The 27,959-nt window shown below is 59.7% G+C and overlaps 1 protein-coding gene and 1 long non-coding RNA gene across 6 annotated transcripts in view; one reads left to right on the top strand and one right to left on the bottom strand.

The window, feature by feature from the left end:
• Nucleotides 1–27,959, top strand: part of GSE1 (Gse1 coiled-coil protein) — a 408,420-nt gene that overhangs the window by 49,214 nt on the left and 331,247 nt on the right. The window lies entirely within an intron of this gene.
• LOC123776686 (uncharacterized) lies at nt 64–5,009 on the bottom strand. Of its 2 annotated transcripts, none has more exons than XR_006775446.2 (4): nt 4,882–5,009; nt 3,145–3,215; nt 784–1,884; nt 64–406 (listed from the first exon to the last, which is right to left on the bottom strand). It is a non-coding gene; the product is annotated as an uncharacterized LOC123776686 (long non-coding RNA). The 2 variants fall into 2 exon arrangements; XR_006775447.2 differs by having other exon boundaries at nt 65–406; nt 784–1,024; nt 4,882–5,008.

Here is a 27,959-nt window from a genome sequence, read left to right as displayed (position 1 = left end):
CATCAGTGACAAGCCCAAGTCCAGTGTACACTAGCAAGATGGGGCATTATTTTTTTTTTTTTTAAAGATTTTATTTATTTATTCGACAGGATAGAGACAGCCAGCGAGAGAGGGAACACAAGCAGGGGGAGCGGGAGAGGAAGAAGCAGGCTCATAGCGGAGGAGCCTGATGTGGGGCTCGATCCCATAACGCCAGGATCACGCCCTGAGCCGAAGGCAGACGCTTAACCGCTGTGCCACCCAGGCGCCCCAAGATGGGGCATTATTGAACAGACTGAGGGCGATGCTGGCTTCAGGCACCGTGGGTCTCTGGCTCATCGGATGCCTCCAGGCCTCTGCCTTTCTCCATCCTCAGTTCCGCTTTCTCCTGGGTGGGATTCATTCATTGGCAGGTTCTCTTCACAGGCTGTCAGAGAGTACCACCAGCAAGCAGTTTGAGGCTGACATCTAGTGACTCCAGATGGGGGAGAAGAGCAGTTTCCTAGCTAATGTCCCAGGGAAGATCCTGATTGGCTCAGCCCCAGAGCACCTGCCCACCTCTATGGAGGGAAAGGGAGTGTGCTGATTGACAGCACCGCCGGGTGAGGGGTGGGGCAGATGCTGGTTAGGTAAGGCAAAAAAGGTGCTTACTACAAATGAGTGGGCAGAAGGACAGAAAGATGGAAAGAGGACGGATGGACGAATGGATGCATGCATGCACAGTTGAGTGTGTGGAGGGCCAGACAGATGGGAGCTTGGATGGATGGACCAGTAGTTGGACGCACGGGTGGAACAGAGGAGTACCTGGCTGGACGCAGCCCCTTTCTCTGCCTTCCTCAGCGCTGTCGCGTGGAGCTGCCGGGGGGTTCAGCAGGGTCTTCCTTGTAAGAGCTGCCGACCGAGGTCCCAAAGCCCATCCAAACCTTGATGGTTTCGCTTCTGTATCAAGGCCATTTCTATTCCTTCCTCCCGTGAGTGTCTTTTGTAACACTCCCTGCTTCCCCAGCACAAAATGATGCCTGAAAACTTAGAAGATCTAGAAAAACTTGAGAAAGCAAATGTAGAGTCATCATGGTCCTGGCCTCCAAGGACCCCCGGTGCCAACACAGCTGGTGGGTGTTGCTCCATGCCTCTTCTCTGACAGCTGCTGGTGCCTGCGCTTGGCAACCCCTCTGTCCTGGTTTAGGGGGTGTCAGGCTCCTGGGGCCTGGGCCCAGCCAGATTTGCTTCCCCACAGTTGGGCGTGGGAGACAGAAAGCAGTGAGTGAGGCTTTTTGGCAGACGGGCCACAGTGAAGGCGTTGGCCTTTGCTACATCCCTTAGAAGGCACATGCTTGTCACCACAAGGCCACACTGAGCCAAGTGCTTTCATGACTTCTTCCTTGGGAGCTGCCTTCTGGATACTAAACCCCAGTGAGAGGCCCTGGCCACGAGGCGCTTCCTGGGGGCACGCTTCGAGAAAACCAGGCCTCCCATCTGAATGGAAACGTTCTGCAGATTCTGCTCCCCTCAGGCCTCAAGCTTCAGCACAGGATGGATGGGGGCATTGGGGGGAGGACTCAGACTACCCCATCAGACACCCTCAGGTGGGTGGGTGGATGGGGGCTCAGGGTGTGGACCGAATTGGGAGCAAAGAGGGACAGGACTGCCTCCTGGTGCCTTGTCCTGCTGAGGATGTGGGTGTGGGAGCCAAATGGACAGACCCTCAGGTGGTGCTTCTTCCTGGGCTTTGGAGTGGGGGGGGGGGGGTCCTGCTGCACAGCCCCCTGCCCTTCTGTCCGGGGCACCAGCTCTTTTTCATCCAACACTCAAGTGTCGCCTCCTCTTGGAGGCCCGACTGCTCCGCTGAAGACAGCCTCTCTCCACCCGGTTGCATCTTCAGAATCTCAACCCTGTGTTTGTGTCCTTTTGGGTAGGAGTGGGTGAATGAATGAACGGCTCCGGGGTTCCCATGTGTAAGGCGCACGAGCCCAGGCCAGACACACAGGGCTGGGCTTCTGGGTCAGAGAGGGTGATGGGCAGGCGGGGGCGGGGATCTCCACGCTGTTGTCCCAGAGGTCTCTCGGGGAGTTGCCTGCTCTGGACGGGTCCCCCACCCGGCCCTTGTTCTCATCAGTGAAATGCATGGGGAAGGACGGTCCCACCCCAAAGAACCCTCACCATGACTGCCCTCCCTGCTTGCAAAGGCAAGGTGTCTGCCAAGCCATGTTTATCAGCCCATCAGTAATTCATTTCCTCATTTTTTATTAATCACTCTGTCCACCAGCCAAAGCCCCGAGAGGTACCAGGCTGACAGCCTTGTGGCCCCGAGCAAAGGACCGTGGGGCTGGAACCTGGCTGGGCCCTGGAGTGGAGGCTGCACAGGGTGGTCTGGCCTTTGGGGTAATTTGTAAGAGCTCCAGGGCCCTGTTTGCCCCCTGTCACAGGGTGGGAACGACCTTGACTGGGACGGTCACACATGTATGTGTGTGCACGTGCTCTGTATGGTGTGAGCGCACTGTGTGGTGCGGGATCAGTGTGTGGTGTCTGAAGTCTGTGCCGGTGTGCATGTGTGCTGTGTGCTGTGTGTGTGTGTGTGTGTGTGTGTGTGTGTGACGTGTATACATGCAGAGCCTGCGTGCTGCGGGCGTGGAATGCATGTGCGTGCACAGCCTGGGTGCCGCGTGTGCTCTTTGCATGTGTGGCGGATGCAGACGGGGGTGTGGTGTGCATCTGCATGCGTGAGGTGCGTGTGCGTGTGTGTGCATGTGGGCGTGGTCTGCACGTCTGCATGTGGGGGTTGTGCATGGGCGGAGGCAGTGGGAACAGAGGGACTGACAGGGAGTTTCTTCGGATGATTAATGGCCTCTGGAAGGAGGCGCCGCATCCATCAGACACTCTGGCAGGTTCTGCGCTTGGCATCCCGCCCACCTTCTGGCTGGACCAGCCCAGGTGAGGCTGTGCTCCCAACCCGGGTGGCCCAGGGCTATAGGGTGGGCCCCAGAGGGGACAGAGGGCCCCCTTCAGAGTTGCCTTTGGCTGGGCCTACCCCAGGCCCCTCCTCCCCTGGCATACCCCCTGGCACACACACACCCCCCTACACAGAGGGCACAGACCACCTGGGCAGCAGCATAGAACGCAGCTCCCCTGCTCACCCCCTCCCCCCCCCCCATCGCATACACACACCTGTAATAAACGCAGATTCCTGGGCCTCCTCGTGGGACTCTGGTGGGTACGGCAGGCCGGTGCCGAGGAATCTGCAGTTTTTAACAAGACTCTCAGGGATCTGATTCTGGAGGGCTTTAGACCACACTCTGAAGACCCCACCTAGTGCTACCAGGGGACTTGGGCAGAAGCTGAGAATGTGCCCCCTTGCTGCTCGAGCATTTGTTCCTGGGGCATCTATCCACTGCCTTCCATTTGCTGAGTGACCTGGGCCATTTCTCTATTTTACTGATAATCTTGTTTCTTACTAGCCTTGGGAATTTTTTGGGCCTCAGCTTCTTCCTCTGTGCAGTGGGATTAGTATTAGCACCAGCCTCCTTGGGTTCCGGGTTCTTGGAAGGAATGAGGTGCGCCTACAGACTTCCGTAGGCATCTCCGTTTCTGTCCCCACTGCTCTGTGCTCTGGAGATGGGGTGTGTGGTTAGATGGGGCACTGTAGGCTTTTCGTGGGGAGTCAGGGAGGTGAGCACCATTCTAATAAAAGTCTCTGAGCTATAGGACCTGTGGGTTTTGTCCTCATCATTCCCAGTTTACAGATAAGAAAACCAAGGCTCTGAGTCATGTGATTCACCCAAAGTCTTTTGGCCCCAGGAGGACAGGATCCCCCAAAGCCAGGGGCCTCACCCTGTCCTTGGCCCTCAGGTGGGTGAAGAGTGATCTTGAGGCTACCAGCACCCCCACCCCCACCCCCAGCAGCCCTGCAAATGCCAGCCGGGCAGGCGGGGCTCAAGGGTTTGGGAGGCTCTAGAGCCAAAGCCGCCAGCAAATCCAGCCCAGCTGGGGGATTAGACCGCATCTGGCTCGGTTTACACCCGAGAAACAAAGGCGGCTGCCGGCGCCTTTATCTAGGGAGGAGGGGGCAGGAGGGGGGCTGCCCTTGGCCCTGTGGGGGACCTGGATGGAAGGGAGGAGTGGAATCTGGGCTCTGATCTCCCAACTGGCTCCCCTTCCCCCTGCCCCCCACGACCCCAGGCTGGTGACCTCACATCTCCCAATGGAGGACAGGGTGTTCCCGGGGTGGGGTGAGGTGGAGGGGACATGCTGTGTGTGGGGGGGTGAGTTCCCTTGTAGGGCAGGGAATCCTAGGAGCCCCAGCTCCCCACAGCTGTGCTTCCCACCGAAGCAGGGCCAGCCCATAGTGGGGATCCCCAACCTAGGGGGCATGTGGAATGCCTGCCCTTCCCCTCAGGCTAGGACACAGAACACTGCATGTGGTCTCTCAATCTCTGAAGGGAAACAGCTAATACAAGAGAAAATCAGAGCAAGCCCCCCAACACCCCCGCTCATCCCCACCTCTCCTCCAACTGCAAGGGGGTGGGGTCCCATCTCGGGGTCCCACCCCTCGCAGGGAGGGGTTGGCTGGGGGGGGGAAGGGTGCTGGGTGTTTTTGCTCCCCCCAAAGGGAGGGTCGGCTCCTTCCCCCAGGGGTGGGGGATGCCGACCTCTCCCCAACTAGCCCAGTGGCCCTTCCCGGTCCCCACGGGGGGCTCGGGCCCTCCCCCTGTGGCCGGGGGAGGGGGGGCCTCCTTCCCGCCCCAGGAAGCGAGGCGGCGGGTGCCGGGCGGGCGGAGGCGGCTGGTGTGTGCGCGGCTCGCCGGAGCCAGGAGCTGACCTTATTAGCCGGGGGCAGCTGTGCGCCGTGCACATCTGGCGGCGGGCTGCGCCCCCGCCCCCGCCCCCCGCCCGGCCTGGCGTTACCTTCCAGGAATGCTGGCAGCGCCGCGCGCGCATCTGGAGCGCGTTTCTGGGGGCAGCCGGCGTCCCCTCCGGCGCCTGGCCCGGGGCTGGGGGTGGGCGCCGCCCCGCCCGGATTTCCTGGCTCCTCCCTCCTCTTGCCGCTGTCCGTCCGGGGCAGGCCCGCGGCGCAGCCTCAACCGGAAAGGGTGGCAAGACTTGGCCTTCTCCCGTGGTGCCCGGTGGTGCCCAGTGGTCCGGGAGACCTCGGGGGCCATCTACCCGACTTCCCCGCTGTGGAGAGGAGGGAACCGGCCTGGAGCGCTCAGGCACCTTGTCCGGGGTCATGTGGCTGTCCCCTGTGGTGTGGCCAGTGCCGGGGCAGATGCTGATCCCAGTTGTTAAACTCCTAAAGGTCTGAGTCTGCTCAAGTCCACAGAGGTTCACGGTCACATCCCTCGTGTGGCGTTCTCCCCGCTGGGGCTATATCTCCGGCCTGCTGGGCTAGAAGCTCGGGTCCCCTGGCTGGCAGGGTCCCGGTAGGGAATGAAAGGCACCCAGTGAGGAATATTGTGACCTCTCCAAGCTGTGTAAGGCACTCCGGAGTGCGGCCCTGTCCCCAGCCCAGCCCCTCACTCCAGAGCTGTGTGGCCTGGGCGTGTGACCTAACCTCAGCCTCACCTGTAAAATGGGCTGGACAGGGTACCTACTTCAAGGGGGGAACGCCAAGATGACGGGCCTGGAAGACTGCAGAGGGACAGGGTTCAGGCTGCCTGGGGTGGATAGGGGGGCTTCCCTGAGAGGACAAGGAGGGCTGAGAACCGGGGGTCAGGGGGAGCCGAGAGGGAGGGGCGTTTGGGAACTAGAGAACAGCAGGGGCCTTTGGGTGATGGAGAAAGGGTCAGGAGTGGAGGAGAGAGGGTGGGTTGGGCCAGCATGAGGGCTGTGAATGCCCACTCCTGGGTGCCCAGCATCTCTTAGACTTTGTGGCTGGGCCATGGGGAGCTCTCGAAGGTTCATGAGCAGGAGAGTGGCCTCTGGACAACAGTTCCCTTTCCAGCTGTGAGTGGAGGGCCCCAGGGTCTGTCAGCGAATGACTCCTGCCACCTGCAAAGCCTCCAAACTGTGGCCTTCCTGCCCGCTCCAGGCAGTCCCCCATCCCAGGACCTCTGCCCAGCTACCCCTGACACCCCTTCCTCAGGCCCCACATCCTTCTCCCTCCTGTAAGATCTCCTGTGACTCACATACACCCGAGTGCGCGCGTCACCTCGAGTTCACACCAGGGGTCTTCAGTTTAACGCTAGCGTCTCGTGGAATGGACAAGGGAGGCGTCCTGAAGAAGCAGTGAAAATGAGTCCTGTGCAGAGGGGACAGGATGGTGTGCCTGGTGGAGGGACCAGCGCGGGCAGAGGCTTGGAGGGGTTCATGAACGTGGGTACCGTGCACACTGCAGGGGCCTGTCCGGATGACTGGAGGGCTGGGGGTGCGGGGGGTGCTGGAGTCCAGAGAGGAGAGCTCCAGCCTGGGTTGATGGCTTTGAGCATGTGCGTGGGGGTTTGTCCCGTCCTGAAGGTAGTGGGGAGCCATGGAGGGTAAATGAGCAGAAACTCTGCCGGCCAAGACAGGTCTGTCCACTGCTGTAACCCCAGTGCCTTGAGTGGGGCCTAGGAGCTCCCGAATGACTGGTGAGTGAATGAGTAAGGGGTGCTGGGGGAGGACAGCCCAGGGCTTGACCACAGGCAAGAGCAGCGGACAGGAAGGGGCTGAGGCCTGGGGCCCTGGGCTGGGCCACCCAGCCACCGGTGCTGTCAGACCCAAGATGGCCGGGAATGTTGGCCGTGGGTGCAGGAGGACCCCTGGGTGGTGGCATTCTGCCAGGGATACTTTCTCTAACCAAGTTCCCTGCCAGGCCCAACCGGAAGAGCCTGGGGGCCCGACCCTGGCCTGGCGCCACAGGGCACCCGGGGGGCCACCCTCCAGCCCAGCCACCCGCCAGCCTGCCCTGACCTCCTCCAGACACTGTGTCTCGCCTGCCAGCATCTGCTGCCTGCTTCCTCCCTCCCCCCAAGTGCGTGTTTGTTTTTCTTCCTGAACCATGCCTCCCATGGAGGCAGTCATCCAGAGGAGGTGGTGTTCTGGAGACATCCCTCTGCCCTCTGCAGCCCGCCCATGCCTTGCAGCCCTGGAGGGGATGCTGTGGGAGGCTGGGGCCTGGGGCAGGCGGGCAGGCAGGCGGCATCCTCCAATAGGTGGGATTTCGTCAGCCCTCGGCTCCTGGTTCTGCTGGTGGAATCTGGAGCATGCATGAGAGCGTCCCCTTGCCTCAGTGCGTCCTGGGAAGGGGCTCTGGAAGGCTCTCTGCTTGTCTTGGCCCTTCTGCTTGCTCTGTCTCTTCCCCCCTTGGAGGAATTAGGCAGGATTTGGGTCAGAGCTCCATCAGGGGAGGGCCCCCGGCCTCTGGCTGCTGGCTCTCTCTGATGGCCCCAGGACCCTGAGCTTTGTGGGGGCCAGCCCTTGGCCCAGGCCTGGTCAGGGCTGGGGCGTGTACAGGGTGCTGATGCCTGTTCCTCTCCCCTACCCTGACTGCGGACTTCCTTCCCATTTTCTACTCTCCCGCAGTCAGTTCCTCCAACAGACACCTAACGAACACATACTATGTGCCCAGCAGGTGAGACCCTCCCTGCAGGCCAGTGCCTGGGGAAGGCAGTGTGGCCCTTGTATCAACATCAGGGGAAGCCATTGGAAGGCAGCCAGGAGGGTGCCATGACCAGAGCTGGGTGTGTAAGAGACCACCATGACTCATATGGAGAAGGGAGGAAAGGTGGCTGCCTCCGTGGGGACACATGGACACCAAGCAAGGCCAGGGATGGGAGCAAAGCAGGCAGAAATGCGTCCTCCGACAGCTGGGACGAGGGGATGCAGGAGGGGCGGATACGGGGATGCTGGAGGAGCCACCAGAAGGGACATGGACACACTCTGAGAATTCCCACCAGCCCTTCCCCCTCCCTGGAGCCTCTTTCTGAGCTGGGGCTCAGGTGCACACCTTCCCAGCAGCCCCCGTATCTTCAGGGCCAGACCCTTTGCCTTTGAACTCTGCCTGCAGCTCTCCAGGTAGATTGTGACCTCTGTGCAAGAGAGGGAGCTGAGGCCAAGAGAAGTAAGAGGGATGGAGCCAGGAGGGCTCCTTCTGGATAGTTTGTCCCCCTCCAGACAGTGTGGGTCACCAGGGGTCTGTGATTTTGCCTTTCGTTGTGGGTCAGCTGATAGCTGTTCTTTACCGCGGGCACCCCGTGCTGGGTCCTGAAATCCCACATCCCTGAGTGAGGGGCCCCCAGGCTGGAAAGGGGTGGGGTCAAGAATCTCTGTACTAGAATGTGTTCCAGGGGGTGCAAGGACGGGCAAACCAGCTGCTCAGGCCCGCAGTGAGACCTGGCAATTGGGAAGGGACATGAGCTCCAGGAGGCTGGGAATGTTCCGTGTCTCACGCTGCTGGTGACAGCGTGCATCCATCCATCCTGAAGCACCAGGCAGAGCGTTGAGCTGTGTGCAGAGGTCTGTGATCTGGGGGGCAGACAGGCTGGAGGACCTGGGAAAATTAGGTCTGCGGGCCCACGGCACCTCTAGTCAGTTAGCTGGGCGGCTTTTTGCAAGTCATCGAATCTCTCTGAGCCTCAGCCTCATCATCTGTAAAGTGGGGACGCTGGTGTTGCCTGCACAGGGTCTTGGGACGGTGACTAACACAAGTTCAGTGCTCAGCTGTAGTCACTGCTCCGGCCACACGTGCGGCCTCCGGGTGTTTTCTGCACCACCACCCCCCAACAGGAGCTGCCCCGGCAGTGGCTTCCCCGTGGGAATCCCACACTCCTCCTCTTGGTGCAGCCTGGGTCCTTCCCGCATCCACACAGATGGCAAATGAGATATTCTGATCCTAGTTTTGACCGTCCTGGCTCACTTTTGAAAAATGCTTTTTAAAAAAAATTTTTATTTAAATTTTTCTAGAGAGAGAGTGCTTGTATGCTCATGAGCAGGGGGAGGGGCAGAGGGAGAGAGAATCTCAAGCGGACTCTGTGCTGAGCCTGGAGCTGTACGTGGCGCTCCATTCCACAACCTTGAGATCATGACCTGAGCTGAAATCAGGAGTCAGATGCTTGACCAAGACTGAGCCCCCCAGGCGCCTGGGAAGGTGCCTTGTGAGTACAGAGCTGTCAGCAGCTGTGCCTGGGTCCTTTCGGCCCTGAGTCCAGCTCAGGGTGCGTGCGGAGGCAGGTTCCTGTCCTGCCCCTGCACCTGTCCTAAGCCTTGCTCCCTGCTTTGGAGACAGAGCAGGCTCTGAACCTGGCTCTGACACTCGCCCGCTGTGGGCCTCGGGCTCGTGGCCTGCCCTTTCTGAGCCTGATCTGCATCAAGGTGGGGCTCGGGGCTTTCCCCTGCAGGGGCGCTGGAGGATTCCGAGGGAGCCCCAGGCCACAGGCTGGCCTGCCTGCACAGATCGTCTCGCTTGTGGTCCCCATGCTTTCTGTTGGGCACTCCCTCCACACTGGGGCCCAAACGTGCACACCTCTTCCTGACTCCACGCTGAGTGACATCCCGTCCGGAGCTTGAACTTGGCTGCGCTGGGAGTATTTATACCGTGGAAATAAGCAGATGCTACAAATCAGAGTTGTTTTTTGGTTTTGCTTTTGTGGTTTCCGGAAGCTGGTTGTTCAGCATGTACCACGCACCACTGGGGAGGGCTTGTCAGTGCGTCTCTGAAAGAAGTGTGTCTTTTACCTGATGTGCACCCCACGCCACCCGCCCCCTAGTGCTGCCATTGAGGAATAGGCCATAACAAGGTTCAAGCTAAGGTCTGCAAGAATCCAGAACCCTTTGCTTTAAGTACTGAGCCCTGCAAAGATAGTCAGGGAGGGCTTCCTGGAGGTGGTGGGGCTTGCAACCAGGCCCCAAAGGATTCTCTCTCCCCGGGCTCTATCCCCTGCCCTTGCTTTAGGACCAAGGATAGTCCAGACTCTCCTTATGGCATCCTCCCTAGGCGCCTTCTGGCCTGGCCCAGGCAGCCTGCCCATCCTTTGTGGTGGCTGCCGGGGAGGGAGCCAGTCCCTGGAAGGCCGCTCGCCTCTCCCAGCTGCCCTCTGCAGCCCCAGGTCAGTCAGGTCTCCTTCCATGACCCACTGCTCCCAGCACAGCTCTCACCCTGGCCGGCCTGGCATGCCACCATCCCGCTGCTCCTGCGGTCATCCTGCTGCCCGCATCTCAGAGCTGCATGCTGCTAAGTGTCCACAGATTTCCTGGCACTGAGGAGGAGTTGAATGCCTTCCTCTTCCCTTGCCCAAATGTCCTCCTCCTCTCCCCAACTGCCCTCTGGCCCCTCCCCGCCCTCCAGGATCCCACAGCCCTCAGTGGTGCCCCCTGCTGGACGTGGCTCTGCACACAGGCCTTGGCCGCCTGTCCTGCTGCTTGCTGGGTCCCATGGACGCCATCTGAAGGAACCAGTGGGGCTGGGCGGCTAGGCCTTCTGCGGTGACACCCTGTGCGTGTTCAGCGTTCAGGCACCTGGGCTGCTGGGCTGGGGGGCATTCAAGGTGCGGGAGCAGATGGGGCCTTGGGCGAATAGGGACAGGGCTGTGTGTGGACCAGGGCTGTGCGTGGTTCTTGGTCCAGCTCTGCTCTGCGACGTGATACCATGTCCTCTCTGGGGCGAAGGTGACAGCAGGCTGATCTCAGTACCACCGTCTGGGTGGTGAGCCCTGTGCCAACCTCTACACACACCTCCTTATTTGAAACCCACAGCAGCCTAGTAAGGAGAGTGCTGTCACTGGCATTTTACAGATGGCGAAATAGGCCCGGAGAGGTCCACGGTGGCCTGCTGGTCATGGGGATGGGGGCTGTGGCAGTGGGATGTCAAGTGGGGGGAGCCCTGTGCCATAGCCCAGCCAGTGCTGGGGCAAGAAAGGGGGCTCCGGGGGCGGGAGGTCTCAGGCAGTGTCCCCCACCCTGGCTGTTCCTCAGAAAAACCCAGATGCCAGCAGTACCTGGGCATTCTGATTTGGGGTGGGGGTGAAGCCTGGGCTCAGCTTATAACTTACAGAGTTCCTCAGGGGACCGTGACGTGCAGCCGGCCAGGGGCCACGCACGCGTTGAAGTCTCTTGCAGCTGCTGTAACACATGAAGACAAACTTAGCGGCGTAAAAACAACACACATTTGTTATCTTAATAATAACCATGCCTGGATAACATCCGAAGTAGTCTCTGGAAGCCAGGAGTGCACCATGTCTCACGGGACTCATGTCACAGTGTCAGCAGCGCTGGTGCCGTCCAGAGGCTCCAGGGAGAAGCTGTCCCTTCCCTCTTCCAGCTTCCAGGGGCCGCCCGCCCCAAAGGAGAATGACGCGGGAAGCCAGCAAGGATTCTACCCAGTGGGGACGTGCATCCCTTTGACCTAATGGTTTTGCTGCTAGTTCTGTGTCCCCTGCTGTCACTTTCCCCTCCGGGGCCACAGAGCAGCCCGACATGTGTGGAAGAGGGAGGGCCACACAGACACCCACCCAGCTGTGCAGCCAACAGGACCCCCGCTGAGAGGTAAACCGAGGGAGGTGTGCGTGCACCTCTGTGCAGCTGGCAGGGCGGGGCTGGAAACATCCCACAGTATTACAGGTCTGTGCGTCTGCTGTGCTCTGACTTGTGTTTTGACAAATGAGAATATGTGTGCGTGCACACACACACACGTGTGCATGGCAGATTTGGCGAAGATGTACAGCAAAGTGTGAACATCGGCCATTCCTGGAAGTCTGAGGGCCGCTCCCTTTAACTGTGCAGCATGTGTGCTGTTTGACCATTTAAAATCTTGTGTCTCAATGTTTAACATTTTTTAAAAGCCTTTTGGCATGAGAAGAAATGTTCCCAGGGGCTAGGGGACTGTTTACTGCTGGCTTTCTCCGGGTCAGTTTTGTCCTGAGGTGGCATCTATTCATCCCTCGTTGGAGGAGGAGGGAGGCCCTAGGAAGTCTCTGGGGGCAGGTGCCCGCTTGCCGTGCCCTCAAGCTACGTGGTGCTGATGGGGCTGTTTGCTACTGGGTCCTGTTGCTACCAGGTCACCAGTGGCCAGGTGTCTGCTGGACGGAGCTTGTAAGGAGGGACCACAGGGAGTCCAGCCTGGAGAGGGGGAAAGCTAAAGGGTCAGGTGTGTGAGGGGCCACAGTGTGTGCGAAGAGTAAACTGAGTCACGGGGTACATGGCAAGGAGCCCCATAGGTGGGTAGCATGATGACAGTCAGCCTTGGGGAGAGTGCACCTGTCAGACCCCATTGCTCCGCCTAGAAGGAGGAGGGGAGAACAGGACGGGGGGGGGCAGTTTTGGCAGTTTTGTGTCAAAGTGCATGGACTTTGGGAGCGCCTGGGTGGCTCAGTGGGTTAAGCATCTGCCTTCAGCTCAGGCTGTGATCCCGGAGTCCTAGGATGTCCCTGTTCAGCGGGGAGCCTGCTTCTCCCTCTGCAGCTCCCCCTGCTTGTGCGCTCTCTCGCTTTCGTAAGTAAATAAAAATATTTTTAAAATGTTTTTTTAAAAAGGAAGCTTCCCATCACAGCCATGGTAGGCAGCCCGCCCAATATTGTTGGGGAAGAGGCTTCAAAACTGATCCCTTTTGGTGCTTTTGGTGGGATTATTGATATAAAGTTACTTGCCTTAACCTTGACTTGAAAGCAGTTAATGTTAAATGTTTCAAATATTTAATTCTTAAAATAACTCTTAGCGCTCCCTCCCGCTACCAGTTAATTCAGTGCTTTTTATATGGTTGTGTACCAGAACTGATACGGACTGGGGTCTTTAGTAGGAAGAAGTTTCTTCCTCTGGCTGCGGTGGGAGGTGGGGGTGGGAGGTGCTGCCTTGGGGCCAGCCGGGTTCTGTCTGGCAGTTCCAGGAGATGGACCCTAGGTGGCGCCAAACCCCCAAAGCAGTTTCCCATTCCTCATCAGCGGATGGGTGTGGGGATGGGTGTGGATGCCCGTGTGTGCCTGTGTGGTAGGAGTGTGGGAGTCGTGTGTGGATGTGTGAGTGTGTCTGGGGTGGGTCTGAGTGCCTGCGTGTCCCTGTGGGTGTGTGTTTGGGGGGCCTTGGAGCCCCCCGCCCTCACTGGGAGCATGGCGGCCGTGAGGAGCGTGGACCCCCCTGCAAGGTGCCCCCACCTCGCCCATCCTCAGATGTGATTAGCAGATGTACAGGGCCAGGCTGTGATTTATGTTCCCGGTCACCTAATTATTTCCAGCCCCAGAGGAGGGAAGGTAACATGCTTCACAGGGCCAGGGAGCCTGAAGTCCTGGCGGGGGCTCTGGGGCAGCAGGCCCACCCCACCAGACCTCCCTGGACCAGGAACGGAGGCTGGGGGCAGGGCAGCCTGAAAGTGATGAAAGAGCCCTCTCTGGGGAGCAGACCTGGCTGGGGGGCATCTGTCACCACTTCTGAACGCTGAAGGGGGGTGGGGGAGGTGTGGGGGTCAGCCCTCCTTCCAGGAGCTGTGACGGGTGTGCCCCCACACGCAGCCCCAGGCAGCTTTGTAGAGGGGCCTGGTGGGGTCACCCTCTGCGAGGGCCCAGAGGCAGCTTCCCAGTGTCCTAGGAAGGAAGGAAATTCCAAATCCTCACCCCAGGGCCCTGGGACTGTCTCCAGAGGTGAGCAGCACCTTCCCCGTGCCCACAGGCACCACCGGCTTCCTCTGGCTGCGCTGTCCGTTCCCTCTGCCGGGAATGCGGTTCCTTCAGCGGTTCATTCATGCGGTCACCAAGGCCTCCCTGACCACGTGGTCTTTGACCACAGGTGTCCTTGACTCCAGGTAGGCAGGTCTGTGTGCCATGCATGCTGTCCCGGTGCCTTGAGAAGCACCTGGTGGGTAGTGAGTGCTCAGGAAATATTTGTGGTTTGGTGGGATGTACAGACAGATGGACCTGGATGGTAAGGTCGCAGCAATTCTGAGAGGCCCGGGCTTGGGGTAGATGGGATCTCAGCTCCGAAGCACTGGGATCCCCGGGGGGCGGCTTTGGGAGAGGTATCCTGCAGGCGGGACCCTGTCACACTCACCAGAGGGCTCCCGGTCTTGGCTGATTGCACAGCAGCTTCTCTGCCCTCCTTTTCCTCCTCCTCTGGGGACCCGGCTCAGGCCCTTACCCCAAGGGGGCTGTGTCCCTGCACCTCCAGCAGAGGACTTCCTGCTCCTGCTCATGTTCAGGAGCATGGCTCTGACCTTGGGTCACTGGCTTTGAACCCTGGTGGGGGACTCCCCTGCTGGGTGGCCTCAGGTGGCCTGGTCACTCAGCCTCTGCATGGAGCCCATCATTGTTGCCCCGTGAGGCTGTTCCTAGGACTCAAAGATGGGAGGCAGGGAGGGGCTGGGCACCTGGCAGATAAGAGGGGGTGGGGGGCTTGCCTATAACTGCCCTGGAGACACCGACCCTCTCCTTTCTCTTCTGAACAGTGCTGGGCATCCACTGAGTACCTGGAGGCCTTTCTGCAGAAAGGTCCTGGGCTCCTCTGGGTGGCAGTGCTTATCTTGCTGCTGTGGAATCCTTGGGGGACAGATTGCTCAGAGCCATGGGGTTAAGGTCTGGTGGGAGCAGCTCCACCCCTAGAAGGGTTTCTTGTGGCCTGCCTGGTGCCTCCCCCCCCTCCCCCGCCTGCAGGCGCCCTGCCTGCCTGCCTGTGGGCCGAGGGCATTATGGAGAGAGCACAGCTGCAAGCACAGGCAGACCAGGAGGGTGGGCTCTGGCTGCACATCCTGCTGGGGACCCTGCCACGCAGGTAGGCCAGCCTGAGCTGTGCCTCCTTAGAGAACTCACAGCTGCCTCCTCCCTGCCTCTTCCCTTCCCCTTCCCCTCCCTTCCCTCCTACTCCCATTCCTCCTCCTCCTCCCCCTCTTCCTCCCCCTCCTTCTCCTCGCCTCTCCCTCCCCTCCCCTTCTCTTCCCCTCCTTCCCCTGCCTTCCCCCTCCTCCCCCTCGCTTCCCCCCTCCCCCTCGCTTCAGCCCTTCCCCTCCCCGTTTCCCCTCCCCCTCCCTTCCCCTCCTCCCCCTCCTCCCCTTCCTTTCCCCCTCTTCCCCTTCTCTTCCCCCTGCCTTCCCCCTTCCCCTCCTCCTCCTCCCCCTTCCTCCTCCCTTTCCCCTCCTCCTCCCCCCTCTTCTCCCCTTCTCCTCTTCTCCCTCCTTCTGCCCTCTCCTCGGCTCCCTCCTGCCCCCCTGGGCTTCCTCCCTGCCTCTCTCCCCAGTGTCTATGTCTCTGACTCTATTCTTTCTACCTGTCCTGTGTCTTCCCACTCTCCCTGTCTCTCCCTCTGTGTTTCTGTGTCTCTGTCATCCTCACTGTCTCTTTCTCCTTTTGTTTCTTTCCCTTTTTCTATCTGCCTTCCTCTCTCCCTCCCCCCACCGTGTCTTTCCCTCCCCCTGCCTCTTTCTCTCTCCCTCTCCTCCTCCCTCTCTCCCCCTCCCTCTTGCCTTCTTCCTCCCCCTTTCCTCTTCCCTCTTTCCTCTTCCCTCCTCCCTCTTCCCCCTCCCCCCTCCTCCCTCTCTCCCCCTCCCTTTTCTCCTCCCTTTCTCTCCTTCCCTTTCCCTTCCCCCTCCCTCCCTGTCTCTCTCCCTTTTCCCTCCTTCCTCCTCCCTTCCTCCTTCTCTCCTCTCTCTCTTTATCCCCCTCCCTCCTTCTTTCCCTCACTCTCTTTCGCTCTCCAAGCAGCTGTTACCTAATAGGCTGTTAATGATGATACAGTAAGTAGAAGGCAGAGTCCTGGGGGAACCGCCATGCTCTGTGTAACTGGTCTCGAAGGAGACAGAAGTATCTAATATTTACACACCAGCATTAGTCCTTTGGGAGCCTTATCTCAGCTGGAACCAAGCAGGGAGAGGCAGCTCTGGATGGTGCCATCTTCCCCCATCAAGCCTGGTCTGGTCCATGGGAGCTCCTCCCTTGGGGAGGGTAGGCCAGGCTCTGGATCAAGAGTCCTGGAAGGCACAGGCTAAATGCTGGGGGTGGTTGGATTGGACCAGCCTCGTGGGCACTGGGCACTTAGCATCTGCTCTGGTTAGTGCTCAAGGGGGCATTGCATGGCCAAGAGCAACGGCAGTGCTGAAGAACTCAGGGCTGGGAGGACGGGGAGAAGCAGGCACAGACACGGGTGATGCGTGTGAGCCTCTGAGTCCAGCCATGCCTGAAGTCCTTCATGCCCCAGACTCTTCCCTTACTGAATCAGCCAGATCCCTGTTTTGCCCAGGCAGCTGGAGGCACAGCGAGCAACCCTGCCTTAGCCAGGCGCAGTGGACTCGTAAGCGACACTGGTGTTCGTTTAGATCGCATTGTACCCAGTAGCCCAAATACCCAATCAAAAGGAGCAGAGCTGCTGCAGAGGGAGGCTCAGGGCCTGAGCCCACCCCCGCTGAGCCCCTCCTCTGGGTCCCATGGGGCAGCAGGGAACCCCCGGTTTAGAGCCTTCCTGTGGCCTCACGGAAGGAGGCATGGGGCCCAGCGATGTGAGGTCAGCAGGGGTCTGACGTAGCTCTCGCCAGGTGCCGTACCCAGGCTGGGGTCCAGCATGTGATGGGCCTCACGTAGATGTAACGGCCCCCAGTGGAGGACAGTCTGCCCGCTTTCGGGACTGGGAGGCTGAGACACAGAGCTGGGGAGCAAACAGTGGAAGTCACTCGGCGACACGACAGCTCTTCAGAGTGCAGCACTGGGCTCTCTGCCACCACGTGGGACAGGCAGGCGTCCAGGCCAGCTCTTGGGGCCCAGAGCTGAGCAGGTCTCCCGCTGCCCAGCTGTCCACCCAGCGGGACTCTGTGGGTCTTCCATGTGTCCATCCCTGAGTTGTACCCTTGACGAGAAACCAGTACTAGTCAGTCTTGATTCCCTGGGTTCTGTGAGCCACTCCAGCAAAGTAGCGAATCCGAGGTGGGGGTCGTGGGAGCCCTCAGTTTCTAGTGTCTGGTCGGTTAGAGGCGTAGGGGACCGGGAACTTGCACTGGCGTCTGGAGTGGAGTACTCACGTGGGGCTGACTCTGGTCATCACCGTCAACACTGAATGAAACCACAGGGCACCCAGTCCGTGTCGGGTGTCCGCATTGTTGCACAGTGGGTGGTTGGTGTGGAAAAGCCACACATTTGCTCTCAGAAGTGTTGTCCTGTGGGTGGAAGCGATCGTAGCCATGGGGACGGTATTTTTCTGATAGCCTGGTGGCCTGTCTTTGAGTGAGGTCTGCCTGCCAGAGCTCTGTGCCCAAAGGTAGGTGCTGGGCAACCGCTGAGGCTCCCACTGGGCAGGAGGGTGGGCAGATGGCCCCCCACAGCCCAGCATCCTGACTGCCTCCATGCGGATGGCCGGGGTCACGGGCACTGTGGCTGCTGATGCCATGGAGCTGAGGTCCACGTACCTGGGTGCCTCTCCCTGCCTCTGTTTTTTCATCTGTGCAGCAGGGATGGTACAAGTCTTCTCGGGCTGGTGCGGGATCCGCTGGGGAGTGTGTAGGATTTGTGGGACAGCACCCACCTGGACATGCTTCACCTTTCTGGTGTGTATTATTATGTCGGTCACCTCCCTGAGGCCAGCCAAAGCTCTTGGCTGTGCCCCTCGAGAGCCCTCCGCCACCCCTGTCCCTGACCACTGCAGGGAGAGAAGGCAGGCAGCCTTTCTTTCAGAAGGAACTCAGACCCCTTACTATAGGTCTCTGCCCAAGGACGCCACACAGTCCTTGGGAGAAGTCCCTGGGGAGCCCCTGTCCCCCTCCAGATGTGTGCCCTGTCTTGGTCTGGCCCCAGAAGGACCCACTGACAGTGTACAGACAAGCAGCCTCGGGGGCATCTCTTCGCGGTCTCCTCCTGCACCAGCTGGCTGTCTCCAGGACTCCTGGCAAGCTAGGCTGGCGGGGACAGGGTGGCCAGCCCATGCTGCCTCCTGGGGAATCTGGGCAGGACCTCCCCTCCCTGAGCCTTCCTGGCCACGCCAGCAAAACCACCTTGCCGTGGAAGCCAGGTGCCTGCCCTCACCTGTCTTACTGCTCTGGTCATAAAGCTATACATGCTCATTCCTTCTTCGAAATCGCTCCGACATACAAAAAGTATGCATTTTGTAAGTGCTTTTATAAGTGCAATTTTTAATAACAGTTCACCCATTTAAAGTAGAGTTCAGTGGATATTAGAATAGGCACCAGTACTTGCAGTGTCTAATTCTCCAGTTTCCCTGGCCACGGCCGTGGCAGCCCCAAATCAGCTTTCCGTCGCTGTGGGTTTGCCTGTTCTGGATGTCATGGATAAATGGGGTCGCACGACACCTGCCGTTTCATCCTGGCTCCTCTGACCTGGGAGGCTGTTTAACGGCTCATCCATGCCACCGCGTGTCACTGCTTCCTTCCTCCTAGGGCCGAATAGTACCTCGCGGGTGGATATGCCGCCTGCAGTTTATCTGTCGCCGTCAATGGGCATTCGGGCTGCTCTTACTTTGGGCCATTACGAGTTAGAGCTGCTGGCACCCAGACGCACACAGGTTTTGCGAGGAAACAGGTCCGCATCTCTCTCAGTTGCACTCCCAGCAGGGGAATTGCCAGGTGGCACGGTGACTCCAGGCCTCGGTGCTCTTTTGGGACAGAATTCCTTCCAGCTCTTCCAGGCCCTGCCCCTCTGCTCTCATTGTCTCCTGGACGCCCCTAAGGGTCACCCCTACAGGGAAGGACTTGGGGCTGGTCTGCTGCTGTGTCCCAGGATGTCCTACCATATGCTCAGGACACACTGGTGGGTGACTGCGCCAGCAACCTGGCCCTCCGCCAGCCAGCCTTGGTGCCCCTCTGCACAGGGATCAGCTTCCCTCTGGTGCCTGGCTCCCAACCTGGCACACATCAGCGACTCGGTGGGATGTAGGCACTGCCATTCTCTCTGTTTCATGGGGCCCTGGTCGGCCTGACTCAGAAGCCAGACAGGGCTGGAGTAGAGAACTGGGGTAACCCTGAAGGAGGCCTGGGGACCTTCCTGCCCATCGTGATGCCCACTGTTCCTTGCTAGGCCCTCTGAACTGTAGGCAGGGTCCGAATCTCCTGGGGGGCATACAAGACTGTTTCTAAACCCAGAAGGCCTTTCCTCTTGCCTGGGTTGTTCTCCATCCAGAGGCCAGAGTAATATGGCAGCTGCCCAGCAGCCTGGCACCCAGCTCTTTCCTCAGCCCCGTCCAAGGCAGCTAAGTCCCTGCCTCCTGTCTGCATTAGGGCCTTGCTGTCATTCTCCTGGTCCTCTGGATAATGAGGCCCTGCCATGTGCCAACCTCAGAGATGGTCTGTGTTCCCCCCTGCACCTCCCTGGTGGGTGCTGTGCCCCCAGCTGCGCCTCCCTGGCCGGCCCAGCCAGGCTCGGGGCAGAGCCGGCCTGGCTGGTGGCCTCACCTTGTCTGTGATGTGGGCAGTGTCCCCTGTCTGGCAGAGGAGGGTCGATGCTTGTTTGATAGATGGTAACACAGCAGTCAGGTTGAGCTTCTTGCGCCTTGCGCCAGCCGTGAACATTTATCCAACATTCGTCCTACACCAGGATGACATTGCCGTATTAGTAATGGGTGAAAATAACAATGCTCAGCGCCCAAGGACTATAGCCTCCTGTGAGGCCACGCCCCCACCAGGCCACGCCCCCACCAGGCCACGCCCTCCTGCTCTCCTCCTGAGGTTAAGGTCGTCCTTCTACAGAGGGGGATCCAGAAGACAGGAGAGGCTGGTGTGGGGACCAGGTGGGCTGGAAGCCTCCTCAGATCGGCTTCCTTCCAGGGCATTTGGTGATGGCCATGGGGGAAGATGCCTGGGCTGCCCCAGCCGCTGGCCAAGGCAACATTAGCACGGGAAATGCCCTGGAACGGAGAGGACAAGACTGAGCCCCAGTCGTGAGGCTGATTGCAGGCAGACGCTCACCGTCTGAACCTTGGCGTCGACATCTGTCAATGTGGGCCTAGGTCATCTGTCTCAGGCGTTCGGTGAGGGTCAGTACCCTCAACGTGCACAGGAGCACTTCCGTGTGCCAGGCTGTGCTCCAAGCCCCGAGGATGTCTGGAGGGGCTGGAGAGTGTTTCCCCAAATGCATGTTTTCCTAGAACCTGAGAGAATGTGACCTTGGGAAGGAGGGTCTTTGCAGATGTAAGTCAGTTAAAATGAGGTCATACTGGATTAGGGTAGCTCTAAATCCAATGACTGGTGTCCTTATAAGAAGAGGGGAATTTGGACACAGTCAGAACGGCATGTGGAGACCAGCACACGGGAGAAGGCCACGTGAAGACGGAGGCAGAAATGGGAATTTGTGGCCGTAAGCCAAGTCACGGATGCCTGGCGCCGGCGGAAGCAGGACGAGGCAAGGCAGGGTCCTCCCCTAGAACCTTGGAAGGGAGCACGGCCGCCCTGCCCCCACCTTGACTTCAGACCTCTGGCCTCCAGGCTATGAGAAAATCCATTTGTGTTGTTTTAGGCCATCTAGCCTGTGGTAGTTTGTTATAAACCCTGAAAAAGTAACACAGTCTGTTAATTCAGTGAACCCTCACTGCCGTTCCTGGAGAGGAGCTGTCATTGCTCCATTTAGAGATGAGGAAACTGAGCCACAAACAGGTGGGATCCCTCACCTGAGCCGCACAAGTGACAAGTGGCAGAGGCAGGATTGCCACCCAGGGATTCTGATTCCGGGTCCCTGACCTAAATAAACCCTGTGCCGTGGGGTTCAGTGACCCCGCCCAGGATTACGGAATCCCCGGTGAACATCTGTTGCCTATGAAAGTGCTCCATGGAGTTGCCTCAGCACAGCTTCTGCAGGGGCTAAGCCTGCTATTCCCCAGTGTTACTTCCTGCATGGTGCAGAGCTCTGGAATCTTCCTCCCCCCTCCCCCTTCACTTAGGACTTGGGTGCTCATGTGCTTACTAAGGAAATCAGCTCTAGACACTTTGTGCTTTAAGGGGACAAGCCCCTGACCCCCTCACTTTCCCCCCCAGCTCCTGTCTGCAGAACGCCAGAGCTCTGGGGAACCCGGTTGGGGAAGCAAAGTCACTTTCAGGTTTCAGGCTGGGAGTTCCCTGAAGATTTCCCTGCTGGGGTTGTCAAACGGGAGGAGACCAGCAGGCCATGGTCACCAACCTGAAGCTCTCACAGGCGAGGAGGGAGTGCAGGGTCTCCCAGAGAGGGGACTCACAGAGCAGAGTGTCCAGCAGGGAGAGAATGCCACGGGGCATTGTGCCACACAGCCCCCCTTACAGATGCCTGTCTGCTCTGCAGGCCATGTGGCCTCAAGTAAGTTGCTCAGCCTCTCAGAGCCTCTTGGCTTCTGTGATGTGAGACCATAGGCCTGCCTCCCCCCAGGGGTGCTGGCACGTCTTGGAGCAGCTCCCTGAGCGGCTTGCTCGCTATAGCAGTTGGGGTGAGCTCCAGCTCAGAGGCACCCCCACCCCCGCCAGCAGGCTGCTTGCGGGCCCGCTGAGGATGCTGTGACAGGGAGAGCATATGGCGGGCATATGCCACGCAGGAACACGGCTGCCCACGGGAAGAGGCAGGAGGAGTTCTAGAAGGGAGGGAGCTAAGCCCTGTCGGTGCCTGTGACGCACTGTGCCTGCCTGGCCTTCTTGGCACCCCTGTGCCCTGGTTCTCCCATGGAGGGTGAGCCTCTGCTCGCTTGGGCTCTTGGGGTGCTCTGGGGTGATAGGGCGATGTGTCCTCTGCCCACTAGATGTCGCTGTCCCCTGCAAGATCCCCCAGAGCCACAGCCTAACAAGCCCTGGACAGGGGGTGGGATCTGCCTCAGGGGCTGCTCCCCTGCACGCTCCCCCTGGGACACCCACCCAGCCCCCTTTGCAGAGCCAGTGATGCATGGGTTGAGACCTGGAGGAAGAGTGTAAATTAGTCACATGGCAAAGGAGGGTAGGCAGGGGTGTTCCCAGTAGAGGGCCCCACATATGCAAAGGCCAGGAGGTGGGGGGCAGCCGGGTAGCATGGGCTGGGGGGGCAGCAAAGGAGGTTCCAGGGGGCTGGAGCTGGACCTTGTCTTTGTCCTGCTGCCTGGCCAAGATTGAGCACTTATGCTCTTATGCCAGGCATTCCTCAGCGATCCTTGCAGTCTGCTCAGAAGGGGGCACTGTTCTTGTCCGGATGGACTTGGCGCTCAGAAAGGCCAAGTCACTAGCCTGTTGTCACACAGCCAGGAAGCGGTGGACCTGGCATGGAGCTCTCTCACGGGGCAGTGTCAGAGGTGGGGGGAGCGGGGGTGGCCCTGGGTGCCTGGTGAGCCCTCTGCAGCCCTCAGAACCCATCTTTTGTCCCTGTGGAAGCTTGCCTGCCATCTTGACCCTCCCTATGCCCCCCTCAGCCCAGGTACCCCACAGGCCTTGTCCCGTTGGCTGCCCAGGCTGGGACACGAGCAGACCGTTAGAGATGATCCCTCGCCTCTCCCACAGTGCCCTGCACACAGCAGGTGTCCAGGATGCGCTCTGTTTTCTCTTAGGTGGCCCCTCAGCATGGCTGCACCACAGGGAGGGATCCCCTGAGCTCCCAGGAGGTCGGGCAGTGGGTGTCACAAATTGAGACAGCTGGCTCTGGGCCCTCAGTGTTTAGGGACCTCTGCCACCAACCAGAAGACCTCTCTGAGGTCCCTCCCCGCCTTGCTTGCTGTGAGTCTAAATCAGGCCACACGACAGGTGACAAGGTAACTTTCTGGAACAGCAGGAAACATTTGCAATTGGAGGCTCACGAAACCCCAGGTCCCATGGTCAGCAAACCCTAGGAGGGAAGGACACGGGAAGGGGGCTCTGGCCACAGGCAGGAGCTAGTTCAGGGACCCCAGCCACCCCCAGGGCATGCTGCTACACCGGTTATGCACGCGACAGGGAGGGGAGGGGGCATCGGGCCTGCTCTGCCCACTGTACTGTGCCCCCTGGGGACGCCCAGCCTGGGAGAAGGGGCGGGGCGGGAAGAGCCCCCACCGGAGCAGCAGCAGGCGGGCTAGGCAAGGGCCTGACGCCCACCCCGATCCCGGCACAGGAGCAGATGGGCAGGGAGAGGGGAGGCGGCGGCAACAGTTGGTGCCGCCAGCTTCCGGCTCCCCCGAGGCGGCGGGTGTGAGAGGCAGGGACGGGAGCGGGTGGCAGGAGCCCAGCCTGCTGTCGGCACCTTCCCTCCCACCCTGCCTCCTCGGCCCTTCCAGAGGCTTCTCCCCCAAACCCTCTGCCTCCGGCCTCCCTGGGAGGCCCGAGAGTCCAGGAGACAGAGGCTGGGCTCAGCTGCCAGCCCAGCTCAGCCTCGTCCTGGCTGTGTGGACTGGGACCAATGAGGACCCCCTCCTAGCTCACCCCAACCTCCATTTCCCATCTGTAGAATGGGGTGATGTCAGTGACAATTGAATCCTGGCTCCACCATGTGGAACTGTGTGGCCTTTGGTGGGTCCTTACCCTCTCTGTGTTCCCCGTCTTTGTCTTCCCATCTGTTAAACGGGAGAGTCCTAATTGTCTCTGGTAGTGTAGTGGGGCTGAAAGGAGTCGATTCTGGTAGATTCCTGGCGGGGGAGGGGATGCCAGGAGGCCTGAGCCGTGGGCTGTGGGATGGCACACGGAGTATGGTCATAGCCAACATTACGGCATGTTCTGTGTAGCCAGCAGTGTGCCAAGTACTCTGCATGCGTGAACTCGCTTCAGTTTACAACAGCCTGAGGTTTGGTGCTACTGTGGTTGCAGTCTTACAGATGGGGAAACTGAGGCACAGGCCTCTAGGGGCGCTTGCTTGGGGTTCATGCTCTGTGAGTTTTCACAAGGCCTTCCTCCGGTCCATCCTGATGTTCACTCCCGCAGGACTGCTGTCCCGGGTCCTGCACCCCACCGCCCCTCCTCCCTCCGTCTGATGACCCCCACCAGCCCAGACGCACATGGCCCAGCCATGCTGTCAGCCCTGGGGGCCCAGCCCTCGCTTGCTTACTCTCTGCCCTCAGGACAGGCTGTTGCTGAACAGTGAGGGTCTCACTCCAGAGCTGCAGTGTCAGGCCACCAGCCACACGTGGCCCCTCAATGAAATGCAGTTGGAAATCAGGTTCCTCGGTCACACTAGCTGCATTCCAAGTGCTCCACGAGCCTGTCGGGCAGCTCAGATCTGGAAGGCTCCTCATCATAGAAAGTGCTCTTGGAGAGTGCTGCTCATGCGATTAGGCCTTCGGGGCCTTTGGGTGGGGGAGGGAGGTCCTGGGGGGTTGGAGAGATGAAGGGTGGGTGACATTTGCTGCCCTGGTCTGCGGGGCAGACGAGAACATGCTGGACCCACGTTGCAAACTCAGCCTGCGTGTTTCACCAAACCTCACACTGGAGCACATGGTCTGAGAAGGGGGACCTCCTATATATTTGTAACATGATTTATAGAAGTCTTAGGATGCAAAAAATGAAATTGCATTTGGTTGAAAGTTTTGCAGACTGCTTTACTGAGAAGACAAAAGAAACTAAACTTGCGTGTCTCTCCGAACATCTGGGACATTCATCTTCATTCCTCCAGGCCTCGGTTTATACATTTGCGTGAGTGCGATCTCCCAGGCCCCCAGCTCAGAGATTCCGGCAGGCCAGGTTCAGTGGTGGGAAGCACAGGGCCTGGAATGTTCCTTGCTTTGCCCAGTGGCCTTGGGCAACTTGGTTGGCTTCTGGGCCTCGGTTTCTTCATCTCTACAATAGGTAAAATGACCCTTACTGAGCTGAGCATCTAATGAGGGAATAGCTGTGCAGCACCTGTGGGAGGCCCAGCAGGAGCCGAGGCCTTTGGGAAGTGTCGGAATAGATGGGACTGTGCCAGGAGGCCCCTCCCCCTGCCCGCCCGCCCACCATGAACGCCAAGCAGGTGCTGCCTGAGTTAGGCTCCTTCCCCGTAGGTCCATCACAGAGCCTGGAAGAGCCCAGGACACCTTCCCTGTCGTGGGATGGAGGGAGGGAAGAGGACCCAGAGCTCCCTAACGCACAGTTTCCTGGCATTCCGTCTTCAGTGTGGGGCTCCATATTCTTCCAGGGATGTAAGTCAGAGCAAGAAAGGTCCAGAAGGGCGTGCTTCCTCCCGTGTCCACAGGACCGGGTGTGATCTCAGTGTGTCCTTGTCCCAGCCCTGCCCCCAGCAGCCTGCCCGAGCCTCAGTCACAGGTGGTTAGGAAGCTGCCCATTTCTTCTTTCTGCCATTTGGCACATTGTCACCAAGTACCTACTATGTGCTGCAGAGACGGCACGTACGGCTGGTCCAGCTCTGCCGCTGGGAGCCTGCAGCCTCGCTGCCCGTTCTGGCTGGGCTCCAGTGCTCAGAAGTCATCAGAGAATTCCAGCACGAGCCCCCCACCCCCACCCTCTGTGGGAGAGGCGGGAGGCAGGCTTCCCCAGTGCCCAGCCCTGCTCAGTGACTGATCTGCAGGGTCACCACGCTCTCCTCGGAAAGTGACACGGCCCAGCAGTGTGGGCACTTCTTAGCCCCAGCCCCACCTTGTGTGGCCGCTGTGCCCCAGCCCACTCCCTGGTGGGAAGCCAGCCCCACTGCTCTGCCAGACTCCACTCCTGCCAGCTGGCCTGGCCCTGCGCGGTTGCCATGGCAATCCTTCAGCTCCTCCGTGGGGCCTGCTATTCCCCCTTTATCTCTCTCTGGGGCCAGAGCCACTTCTGGGAGGCCCTGGGGGCCGCCAGGCTGAGGAGAGTTTCTCAGAGGCCCCGTGGGGTCCTGGGTCCAGGCCAGGCCTTCAGTCCTGTGGAGGGATGGGGGCTCTCCAGAATGAGGGTTCTGCAGGGTGGCCAGTGAGAACGTGGGAAGAGGAAGGACAGAGAAATAGAGTAAAATAAGCCAAGGTGGGTGCTGTGCCCCTGGGTCTCCACCTCCAGCCAGTCATCTGCAATACCCGGTCCTACTATGCACAGCACCCCTGACTTTGTGTGCCCCAACCCCACTGTGTGCCATCCCCACTATGTGCTCTATCCCCACCGTGTGTTCCATTCCCACTCTTCCCCACCCCAGCCCTACTATGTGCTCCATCTCCCACTGTGTGCTCCACCCCTACTGTGTGCTCTACCTCCCCTGTGTGCTCTGTGCCCCCACAGTGTGCTCCACCCCCCACTATGTGCTACACCCCACTGTGCACTCTACCCCTGCAGCGTGTGCTCCATCCCTCACTGTGTGCTCCACCCCCGTTGTAAGCTCCATCTCCCACTGTGTGCTCCACCCTCCACTGCGTGCTCCACCCCTACTGTGTGCTCCATCCCCTACTGTGTGCTCCACCCCTCACTGTGTGCTCCACCCCCTACTGCGTGCCAGATACCAAAAGACACTTTCCTTTGTGAGGAGGCTGAAGTTCTAAAAGCAGCCCTATGGGGTTGTCAGAATAGAGACCCCAGTCACAGAGTTTGGGAAAGTTGGGGGCCCTCCTGGAGGCCTGGAGGGGGTAAGCAACCAGCCAGAGCTGCACAGGGCTGTAGCTAGACCTCTGTCGGAGGGGTTGTTCTCACCGTGGGAACATCAGTGCCAGCGCTGGGGAGCCTTAGAGAAGGAAGCACTGGAGGGGAGGTATGTGTGCAGGAAGGAGGCCAGGCCAGTGGAGGGCTTTGCTGGGGGTTGGGGCACTGGAACAGCTCAGAGGCAGTGGGGGCCCCAGATCCTGGCTTCCTGAAGGTGGAGAACCCCGCACACAGGGGTTTAGTTCTACTGGAGCTGAAAGGACAGAGAAGCGGGGCTGGAGAAGGTGGGGGGGTGGAATGGGACAGGCCACACCCCTCCCAGCACAGCTCCTGGAAGGACCCTAGGTGGTGGTCCCAGGCTTGGGCCCCTCCTGTGAGGGTCCCCGTGGCAGCCCACCTCCCCTTCCAGCAGCATTGGCTAGGGGATATGCAGGGGCTGGGGGGTAGTCCAGCCCCTCCCCTTCCAGTAAGCCCTCCCAGCCACCTGGCTTTACTAGTGCCTCTGGTCTGGGGAGGTCATACCAGGGCTTTAATTTCAGTGACCTTGATGCTTGTCAGGTCAAATATTTCAATTCCATGGACTCATCTAGCAGGGAGCAGGTTTCCATGGCAACGGAGGCTGACCCCCAGGAGCCTCTTTGGTCCCCTGAGCTCTCCCCCCAGGACGCTGCCTCTCTGCTCCAGCCTGCGTGTCCACAGTCCTAGCACTTTCCACAGCGGGTTGGTCCTGCTGTATGCTTACCCATCCCCCCCAGACCACGCTGTGCAAGGACCAGGATTGTGTCTAGCGGGGCCCCTGAACCTGGTACTGAGCACGTTGTGTGAGCATGGCGGGGGGGGGGGGGGGTGTGCGGCGCTGTTGTCCTGAGGACACGGGGAATCCATCTGTGGCTGCAGAGAGAAGGGGAGGGAGCAGAAAAGACATGAGGCCTGGCTCAGCATTTGGGGATGGATTCAACCAAGACCACCCGTGACCTCCAGTTGCACAGAGCCTGTGCGCCAGTGGATCTTGTCCGTGGAGGGGCTCAGGTCACCTCGGAAGAGGCCTGCCATGTGAGAATTGGGTGTTGAGACAGTATTTTAAACTACCAGCCCTCGAGTCTGCACTCTGGGGTCTAGAGTGCCAAGGCCACTGCCGTCATCCAGGTGCTGTCCTTCTGCCCTGGGATGGCCTGTTCAGCTTGTGTCCCAGCAGCACTGTTCTGCTGACCATCCTTGTGCCACAGCCCTGGCCCCAGGAACACTCACCGGCTGCTTTCTGGGTGCCCAGCATGCACGGAAGCCATGACAAGCGTGAGCTCATCCTTACAACACTGCACCAGAGCCCTGGGGAGCAGGAGTCCCAGGGCCACCACTCACTAGGGGCGTGACTTTGGGGGAAGGGACTGCTTCTGGGTGCCTCAGCATTCCCATCTGTACAGTGGGCTGCTGCCGGACCTCTGTGCGTGATTCCTGCAGCGTTTAGAATCGTGCCTAACTTCTAGTGAGGGCTCAGCGGGGATCAGCAGCTGGTGTGCTTCTCCCTGCCCTGCGGAGAAGGAGGGGAACAGAGAGGGTTCTCGCATCTGCAAGGCGGCACAGCAAGCAGCACTTCCAGCAGGTTCCATGGGGGCCCCTTGGGAGAAGGAAGAATGCGCTCAGGGTGAGAGATTTGCCGAGCCACATCTGGTGGGGAGGATACGGCAGC

Source organism: Ursus americanus, chromosome 21 (assembly GCF_024610735.1).
Source record: "Ursus americanus isolate L20-20 chromosome 21, mUrsAme1.1.p, whole genome shotgun sequence".
Lineage (NCBI taxonomy): Eukaryota > Metazoa > Chordata > Mammalia > Carnivora > Ursidae > Ursus > Ursus americanus.
This window is presented reverse-complemented; position numbering and strand designations above follow the sequence as displayed.